Genomic DNA, 10816 nt, shown 5'->3' on the forward strand with positions numbered 1-10816 from the left:
CTGAAACCAGTCCTTGAAGATGGAGGGTAAGGAGAGATGGGAGGAAGAGGTAGACCTACACTCCAGATGGGTAGGTGGCAAGCTTGCTAAGCAAGGGAACTTACATCTGAGCTTAGCAGGGGTAGCTGCAGAGATTAGATCTCTGCACCCACCCACCACAGTCTTACAGTGTATGTGTGTGAATGTGTTCAGTTACTCAGTTGTGACCGACTCTTTGTGACCCCACGGACTGCAGCCCACCCGGCTCCTCTGTCCATGGATTTTATACGGAGACCTTAATGGGGTACAGTCAGATATATCATCCAGAGGGTCTAAAAATGCATTACTCTCTCAAGGTTGTGTCTAGAAGTGACTTGAAGTAAGAAAAGCAGGCAGGGGCTTCCCTGGTCACTGTGGGTGGGAATCCTCTTACTAATGCAGGGGACATGGCTTTGAGCCCTGGTCTGGGAAGATTCCCCCATGCCACAGAGCAAGTAAACCTGTGCGTCGCAGCTGCTAAACCCTCGCTCTAGGGCCCACCTGCCGCAACTACTGAGGCCCACGTGCCTAGAGCCTATGCTCCGCAAGAAGAGGAGCTACCTCACGGAGAAACCTGTTGTGGGGCCCACTTGCCACAACTACAGAAAAGCCCACACGAAGCAACAAAGACCCAGTGCGGCAAAAAATAAACAATTTTTTAAAAAAGAAAAAGTGTGCAGGATATACATTCCAAGGATACAGGAAGGGATATGGAGGTCCCAACTGCGCTGGTCCAGCTCGCAGGCCAACCTGTGGTCACATCCTTTCAGTGACCTCTTGCAACAAGGGACATGGTTGCAACACCCACACTCAGCCCTGGGACCAAGAAAAGGGTGCTGATCAAACTGTGGACCCAGGAAAAGGTCCATGGCAGGTGGAGGACACTCTAGAGTTGGTGTGTCTTACAGAAGAGGGATGACCTGATGGAACAGGGAACCAGGGAAGGAGCTGGAAGGAGCAGGAAGGAAAGCAAGAACAACTGTGACATGCTCAGAGGGACAAGAATCCATTCGGGGGCAGGCAACAGATTAAATTCTGGTTTCCTCTCCAGGGAAAGCAAGAGCCAAGGAGAAACACATCCTGTGGGACCCAGTGATCCCATTTCTGGGAACTGAATCAAAGGAAAGAATTCGACTGAATCCAAAACTTATCATCAAAGAGTGACAAAGATGAATTCTCACAGGACAGTCGGAAGGCACCGGACATTGAGCTAAACACTTAAAATATATATTTATTTATTTGTCTGCATCAGGTCTTAGTTGTGGCACGTGGGCTCACTGGTGGTGTATGGGTTTAGTTGTTCCCACATATGTGGGACTTTAGTTCCCTGACCAGGGATCGAACTCACGTTCCCTGCATTGCAAGGTGAATACATAACTACCAGGGAAGCCCCTGAGCTAAACAATTTTGACATATTGATTTATTTCATTCTCATGACTGGGGATGGAGTTGATATCACACCCATTCTATAAGAAAGCTCAATCTCAGCAAGGTGAAGTAGTTGGTCCAGAGCCAAGGCAGAATTTAAGGTCAGGTCTGACTACTAAGGGCTTCCGTCATGGCTCCGTGGCAAAGAACCCACCTGCCAATCCAGGAGACGGGGATTCGATCCCTGGGTCTGAAAGATCCCCTGGAGAAGAATATGGCAACCCACTCCAGTATTTTTGCCTGGGAAATTCTACGGACAGAGGACCCTGGCCAGCTATAGTCCGTGGGGTCACAAAAGGGACGGACACTGCAGGAGGAAAGAGACAGAACAGGCTCCGTCTTGAAAGCAGGACTCCATCTCGGGCCGGACTGTGGACTTTGAGCTATATGACCAGTATCTATGGAAACGACATACCAACTAGAAAACCTTCCCTGGAAGGAAGAGCCCCAGGGCTCGTATCTAGACTGTCTGTTGTCAGGAGCTGCCAGGGCATGCCCAGGCCACGAGACCAGAGAAGAACTCTCAAGGCAGCTCTTCCCCTCGAGTTTGTCCCAGGGACAAGGTCATGGGATGAGAAAGGAATCTGCCAGGCAGCTCTTCCCCTCGAGGTTGTCCCGGGGGCCCAGTATGTCCCTTTCTTCTTTCTGTCTTACTGTTGTTGGGCTTTCTATTAATTTTTGGAAATATAATGTATAGTAATAAGGCCTCCCTGGAAAAGTCCAAGCCTTTTTGGAAATGCTCATGATTGCTCTGGCTCAGGACACGACCATAAACATCAAGTCAAAAAAAGAGAAAAGGTCACAGGTATAGTTTGGCTGCTTGCTTAAAAGATTATAATGTTCTAGAATAGAAATGAGTAGAGGCATTTAGATTTAGAAGTAGATGTACTGCTTCAGTTTACTTGCTCCTTGGTTGAAAGGGTTTTCACTATTGCTATTTCTATGCTGCTATTTGTTCATTGTTTCCCTTTCTTTAAACAACATGAGATATTATGGGTATTTTTGTAGAATTAGAATGGGGTACATAGGATTTCAATAGAAGATTTATATTAGCCAGCTTCACTGCCATTATCTCACTATTAATAGAGGTGTTTTTGCTATTTAATAGTTAATCATTGTAAATTGAGGTTTTGTGGTTTCAGGTAAAGAAAAATATCAAGGTTTTTCTCATGGTACTATTCTCAGAAATGTCAAACATGTTACTGTGACCCTTCCCATGTACTGTTTTATTGTCCAAAGAATTTACACTATACCTGAGATTTGTAGAACATTGTTTTGTTAGAATGAAAATGTTAGGCCATTGAGGCAAGAAGATTAATGTATGGGACATTTAAGGAAAAAACCTGTAATCAGAAATGTTCCAGATGAATACATAGGGGGAAAACATGGGGAAGAAAAATAATGACAGAAGCACAAAACCAATATCTGATGTAATATGTGGTGCTTAAGGGGGAGGTAACGTTCATTCTATAAAATCTGAGCTATCCTAAAAATTAAAAAAGCTACCTCTTCTATGCAACCTTCTGTGTGTGTCTGTCTTCTTCCTCGCCCACGCCACTCATCCCTTGGGTATACCTGGACCCGCTGGGGCTGGACCCCAACACTCTGTTGCCTGAAAGAATAACCTAATTATCTGTGTAACTGAATAGAATCATAAATTCTATTATACTTATTGGGGTATGACCACAGGCCTATTGATAATTGTCCACTGTTAACTACCTAGGCTTAAGGCATACGAATCATGGGTTAACTTTGATTGTATCTTTCTTTTCCTTTGTTCAGACTCATTTCAGGGAATTTGGGGAGGTAGGTTTGGGCACGTAGGCTTAGGGTATATAAGGTTTTCACAAAAACTGGTCGGGGTCCTTGGCTAAGAGGAGACTCTGCCTTGGGCCCGCCAATGTAATAAACTGCACTCCACTATCTGCATTGTCCTTCTGAGTGAGTTTGTTTCCCAGAACGCATGGCTACAACAACACAACTTAGCAACTAAACAACAACTGACTCCTAAGCAGCACCTAAGACCTTCCAGTGCAGCGCTTCTCACCCTCAGCACTGTTCAGACCCAGCATCCGCTGTGGTTTTGGGGCTGATGTCTTGTGTATTACAAGATGTTGAGCATCAACCTTGGCCTCCACTTGCTAGATGACAGTGCATTTCCTTCTCCGCTTGTTGATAGCTTAGGGTGAACGGTGTCGGATTCCTGATCAAAGGAGAAGATATAGCTTCAGGACCAGGGACGAGGCTTGATACTTGGAGCTTTTTATGGAGCAAAGTTTCATTAAAGTATAATAGAGACAGGGAAAGCTTCTGACACAAACATCAGAAGGGACAGAAAGAGTGCCCCCTTGCTAGTTTTTAGCAAGGTGTTTTATGTCTGTTAGAAAGTTATTAGGGTGAAAGTGAAGAAGAACTAAAGAGCCTCTTGCTGAAAGTGAAAGGAAAGTGAAAAAGTTGGCTTAAAGCTCAACATTCAGAAAACTAAGATCATGGCATCCGGTCCCATCACTTCATGGGAAATAGATGGGGAAAGAGTGGAAACAGTGGCTGACTCTATTTTTCTAGGCGCCACAATCACTGCAGATGGTGATTGCAGCCATGAAATTAAAAGACGCCTACTCCTTGGAAGGAAAGTTATGACCAACCTAGACAACATATTAAAAAGCAGAGACATTACTCTGTCAACAAAGTCTAGTCAAGGCTATGGTTTTTCCAGGGGTCATGTATGGATGTGAGAGCTGCACTATAAAGAAAGCTAAAAAAAAAGCTGAGCGTCGAAGAATTGATGCTTTTGAACTGTGGTGTTGGAGAAGACTCTTGAGAGTCCCTTGGACTGCAAGGAGATCCAACCAGTCCATCCTAAAGGAGATCAGTCCTGGGTGTTCATTTGCAGGACTGATGTTGAAACTGAAACTCCAATACTTTGGCCACCTGATGCGAAAAGCTGACTCATTTGAAAAGACCCTGATGCTGGGTGTTAGAAAAACGCCGCGGGAGGAAAAAACCGCCTCTAAGGACCGGTGGTAAAGGCCTTTTATTGAGCGGTCGCTCTCGGGCAGAACTCCCGGGGGCGGGTGAGTGAGGAGACAAAGGGAGTCTGCGAGGTATGAGGGGTGGGGAGGGGTTTTATAGCCAGGGCCGGCATCCAAGCCAGGTCTTTTCATATAAGGAAGAAAGCGCGGGCTACAGCGGCGGTCAGTGTCCGAGGGTTCCGGGTCAGTACCTGATTGGACCAGGCTGCAGGGGGTCGGTCCCGGAAGTTTAGCCAGCCTCCAGAATTTGCCTTGCGGCACTTTTCCGGGGCATGTCTCAACACACCCGACCTTTCATCTGCCACTTGCAGTTTATTTCCTCCTGCCACTTGGGGACCTCTGGCCTTCCTGCCCATTACCCACTCATCACGACAACCAAAACCCTCTCCAGCCATTGCAAATGGGAGTAGCATCGCCCCGGGCCAGCACCTGAAGGAGTCTTTGGGGCCTAGAAAAGAAAACAATAGTCTCAAAGGCCCTTGCTGAATCATCTAACTTCGGAGAAAACAAAACAGAACTTTAGTTCCGCCCTGGTGCTCCAGGCCGGTTGCATCTATCTGAGATTTATCACCCCCTGCCCAACTATAAATGCCATCTCAACTAAAGAATACCCAAAACATGCCGCCTGATTAACGTTTCCCTTATCGCTTCCACAAACCTCCCTATAAATCTGGAGCCTCCCTGATCCCTCTTGGCACTCAACCTGGTCGTTAGGCCAACTGTCGCCCCTCCTTGCCTGAATAAAGGTAACCTACTTCTGTTGAGGTCGTCTTTCCTTTTCTGCCTCGGCTTGATCTATACCTTACAGCACCTTCCTACAAGCATGGCAATATCTTCTGCCGCCCACTGAAAGGTCACGCTGACCACAGGCAGGAAGGCGCCAGCCAGAAAATGCTGACAGGGAAGCCCCCCGCTGAAAGGTCTCAGATAAGCCCCCGCGGCAGACTGACAGGGACAGACATCCACCAATCAACAGCCCGTTGCCAGGCAGACTGACAGGGACAGATATCCACCAATCAACAGCCCGTTGCCAGGCAGACTGATGGACGCGAAGGCGCCAAGACTCCGGCCAATCAAAAAACCGACTTGGGACCTAGAGGTCCAATCAGCACCTTGGTCCCGCCACTTCCGTATCCGCTGGGGTATATAGGTGTCGCCCGCCTCCCCGCAGATTGCAGACTCCCGTTTTTGCCCTTGCTTGTGCGTGGGAGCTCTGCCTGGGAGCGATTGCCGAATAAAAGCCTTTTGATACTCCTGCGCCCCTTTGTCTTGTCGCGGCGTTCTTACACCCACACTTGGCCATTCATAACTGAAAATACCTAGTGTCCCAAAGAAAGGTGTCTTGTCAATGCAGTGAAATACCTGTGTAGTTTTGAAGGAGGAAACGGAACAGGCTCTATCTTGAAAGCAGGACTCCATCTTGGGTCTGACTGTGGACTTTGAGCTCTATGTCCCTATATCTATGGAAACGACATACCAACTGGAAAACCTGGCCCCCAGAAGGAAGAGCCCCAGGGCTCTCCATTGCCTAAAAGAATACCCTAATTATCTGTGTAACCTAACAGAACCATTCTATTATGCTTATTGGGGTATGATCACAGGTCTGTTGATAACTGTCCACTGTTAATTACCTAGTCTTAAGGCATACGAATGATGGGTCAACTTTGATTGTATCTTTCTTTTTCCTTTGTTCAGACTAGTTTAAGGGAACCTTATACACTTAGGGTATATAAGGTTTTCACAAAAACTGGTCGGGGTCCTTGGCTAAGAGGAGACTCTGCCTTGGGCCCGCCAGTGTAATAAACTGCACTCCACTATCTGCATTGTCCTTCTGAGTGAGTTTGTTTCCCGGAAGGCGTGGCTACAACAGTTTCATAAACAGAAACAAAGCAGTTAAGTGAAGGAAGCAGGATTGTGGATGACCTTCCTGTCCTTTATGACATCTGTTTCTTTAATGTCTTAACATTATTCTCCTAATATTAACCACGAAAAGAAAAATCACCCACAGAGATTTCCCAGCATTCCAGTCATTGGGACTCCACACTTTCACTGCTGACAGCCCAGGTTCAGTTCCGGGTCTGGGAACTAATATAAACATGTGATTCATAAATAAATAAATGAAGGAGAAGAGACAAATCCCCAAGGCAGAAGAATCCCAAACAATTTACACAAATGACCCACCCCCGAGGAAGTGGAATATGACTCCCATGCTTTAGGTGTGTGCTAAGTCACTTCAGTTGTGTTCGACTCTTTGCGACCCTATGGACTGTAACCTGCCAGGCTCCTCTGTCCATGGGCTTCTCCAGGCAAGAATACTGGAGTGGGTTGCAATGTCCTCCTCCAGGGGATCATCCCAACCCAGGGATCAAACCCATATCTCTTTGTTGTAGCGAAGAGTTCCGGGAAACAAACTCACTCAGAAGGACAATGCAGATAGTGGGGTGCAGTTTATTACACCAGCGGGCCCAAGGCAGAGTCTCCTCTTAGCCAAGGACCCCAACCAGTTTTTGTGAAAACTTTATATATATACCCTAAGTGTACGTGCTCAAATCCACCTTCCCAAATTCTCTGAAAAGAAAGATACAATCAAAGTTAACCCGGGATTCGTATGCCTTAAACCCGTGATTCATATGCCTTAAGCCTTGGTAGTTAACAGTGGACAATTATCAATAGGCCTGTGGTCATACCCCAATAAGCATAATAGAATGTATGATTCTATTCGGTTACACAGATAATTAGGACATTCTTTTAGGCGACAGAGAGTCTAGGTACGAGCCTTGGGGCTCTTCCATCCGGGGGTCTGGTTTTCCAGTTGGTATGTCGTTTCCATAGATATTGGGCATATAGCTCAAAGTCCACAGTCCAGCCCAAGATGGAGTCCTGCTTTCAAGACGGAGCCTGTTCTGTCTGTTTCCTCCTTCATCTTGCGCCTCCTGCATTGGCAGGTGGGTTCTTGACCACTAGCACCACCTGCGGAGCCCTTAGGTGTGGGCTCTAAATAGTGACTTCCTTCCAGATGGCACAGAACAGACAGAGAAGAAGGAGGTAACTTTATGGTGGAGACCCCTGACTGACACCCAGGTGACCAAGGTCAACACCACAGTGGCAACCCACACTCACAGCACGTGCCCTGCACACACGTGTGATCAGAAAGAGTCTGATCCTCTATGGTCCTTCTCTCCAAAGCCTAGCCCAACCATGAGAAAAACACCAGAAAATTCCCAAGTGAAGGCAGCTCTACAGAACACCTGACTCCAAACTGTCAAAATCATCAAAACCAAGAAAGCCTGAGAACAGGCATAGAGAACAGACTTGTGGACATCGGGACGGGGCTTGGGGGGAAGGAGAGGGTGGGGTAAATAGCAGAGTAGCACGGAAACATATACACTACCACATGTAAATTAGATAGCCATTGGGAATTTGATGTATGACTCAGGAGCTCAAACCAGTGCTCTGTGACAATGGGGTGGGATGCGGAGGGAGGCTGGAGGGAGGTTCAAGTGGGAGGGGACATATGTATACCTACGGCTGATTCATGTTGACATATGGCAGAAACCATCACAATATTATAAAGCAATTATCTTTCCATTTAAAATAGATTATTTTTAATTGAAAAAAAAAAAAAAGGCTTAGAAACTGTCTGAGCCCAGAGGAGCCTAAGGAGACATGAGGACGAAATGTCATGTAGGGCTCCTGGGGCAGGAAAAGGACATTAGGGAAAAACTGAGAAGATATGAATAATGCATGGACTTTAGTTAATAATACTGTTATCAGGACTTCCCTGGCAGTCCAGCAGTTAAGACTTTGTCTTCCAATGCAGGGAGTGTGGGTTTGATCCCTGATTGGGGAGCTAACCTCCCAAAGGCCTAGTGGCCAAAAAACCAAAAAGAGACCAGAAGCAATAATGTATCAAATTCAACAAGGCTTTTAAAAAGGTCTATATAAAAAAAAATTATTTTTCCTATGGCTGATTCATGTTGAGATTTGACAGAAAACAACAAAATTCTGTAAAGCAATTATCCTTCAATTAAAAAGCAAAGAAATTTTTAAAAAAATTTTAAATAAAACTGTCATCAATCACCACTGCTTCTATAACTGTAACATATGTACCATATGAATGTAAGATAGAGTAGGGAAAATGGACTATGGGGTTTATGGAATGTTTTTGTACTATCTTTGCTGTATTTCTGCAAACAACAGTAAAATGATTCTTCAAAAAATAAAACAGGTAAAATGCTGGGATAACTATTTCCTTTTGCTCAGAGTCCCACATGGAGGCAGGTCTGCATACATACACAGTTTTGTCCTCTACCTGAAATCATGGTCCCAAGCTGACCCTCCCAACCCCAAGTTTGAAGGTCACCACAGTGGGGCACAATGTTAGCTTTGCCAAGGTTTCTGTCTTTGCACCTGGAGTCCTAGCCCTGGAGGGAGGCCCTACTGATGACACACAAGCTCCCCCTGGACCTCCTCAGCAAGAGAATCCCTGATCCCTTGTCATTTGGTTGCTAAGTGGCTTTAATGAAGGGGCTTCTAGGCAGAGGAATGTCCAACTGGAGACCTCAACCCCTGGCCTTGAGCCCACGAACCATCTGGCCCAGCTGACCACAAACACCGCAAATGGTTGTTGCAGCCGAATCTGGGCGGTGGTCAGACTACCGCTGGAGAAGCCATAGGAAAGCAAACAGTTGTCTTACAGCAACAGGAAGTCTGTAATCAGGCCAATCTCCAGCAGGAAGCTCTGGTTCCCTTGGTCATATGGAAGAGAGATCAGTGCAGCCTGAGTTTCCTGGAACGTGACTCCAGGGTCCAACCCTCTTTGGAAGTCTTTCCCCAGATGCCCCCCGTCCAGGCCCTTTGGGTTCAGAGTGTCCAAAGTGGACCTGATTGTCTTTCCTCAAAGTGTACTCCTTACTCTGGGGCCATGTTCCCATGTTGCCCACCTCTCTTTCCCTGAGCCGCATGCCAGCCCTCGTATCCATTGAATGCCTTTGCTGTCACTGCTGTTGTTTAGTGGCCAAGTCATGTCCCTCTCTTTCGCAACCTCATGGACTTCAGCCCACCAGGCTCCTTTGTCCATGGGATTTTCCATACCTACTGAAGTTCAAAGATGAGCACAATAAAAGACAAATGCTATGGACCTAACAGAAGCAGAAGATGTTAAGAAGAGGTGGCAAGAACACACAGAAGAACTGTACAAAAAAGATCTTAATGACCCAGATAACCACGATGGTGTGTGATCACTCTCCTTGAGCCAGACATCCTGGAATGTGAAGTCAAGTGGACCTTAGAAAGCATCACTACAGACAAAGCTAGTAGAGGTGATGGAATTCCAGCTAAGCTATTTCAAATCCTAAAAGATGATGCTGTGAAAGTGCTGCACTCAATATGCCAGCAAATATGGAAAATTCAGCATGGCCACAGGGCTGGAAACGGTCAGTTTTCATTCCAATCCCAAAGAAAGTCAATGCCAAAGAATGTTCAAACTACCGCACAATTGCACTCATTTCACATGATAGCAAAGTAATGCTCAAAATTCTCCAAGCCAGGCTTCAATGGTACATGAATCAAGAACTTCCAGTTGTTTAGGTTGGATTTAGAAAAGGCACAGGAACCAAAGATCAAATCTCCAACATCCATTGGATCATAGAAAAAGGGAGAGAATTCTAAAAAAATGTCTGCTTCTGCTTCATTGACTACTCTAAAGCCTTTGATTGTGTGGATTACAACAAACGCTGGAAAATTCTTAAAGAGATGGGAATACCAAACCACCTTACCTGCCTCCTGAGAAACCTGTATGCAGATTGTCAACTAAAAATAAAATGTATAATTTGAGAGTTGTGAGTTAAGCTTTATTTGGGGCAAAATGAGAACTTCAGCCCAGGAGGCAGCATCTCAGATAGCTCTGAGAGACTGCTCCAAAGCTGCAGTGGGGGAAAGTCAATATATGAGCTTTTGGTGAAGAGGGACTTGCCAGGGTCCAGCCCCAGCAGGTCCAGGAGGACCCAAGGGATGAGTGGCATCGGCAAAAAGAAGTGCATAGACTCTGGTTGCAATGCAAGAACTCAGAGAGAGAGTTATACAGAATTGTTTTTCTTGCCTTCCCCTTACCATCACCCCATGTTACATCAGATGTTGGTTTCATATTTCCATCAACATTTTCCCTCATATCTTTTCCAGTGACTTCATCTGGAACAATCTTGATTACAGGATTTTTTCCTTGAATGTCCCGTACATAGTCTTCTTGCCTCAATGGCCTAACATTTTCACTCTGACAAAAACAATATTCCATAGATTCCAGATATAGTATGAATTCTTTGGACAATAAAACAATACAT

Source organism: Dama dama, chromosome 9, assembly GCF_033118175.1.
Source record: "Dama dama isolate Ldn47 chromosome 9, ASM3311817v1, whole genome shotgun sequence".
Lineage (NCBI taxonomy): Eukaryota > Metazoa > Chordata > Mammalia > Artiodactyla > Cervidae > Dama > Dama dama.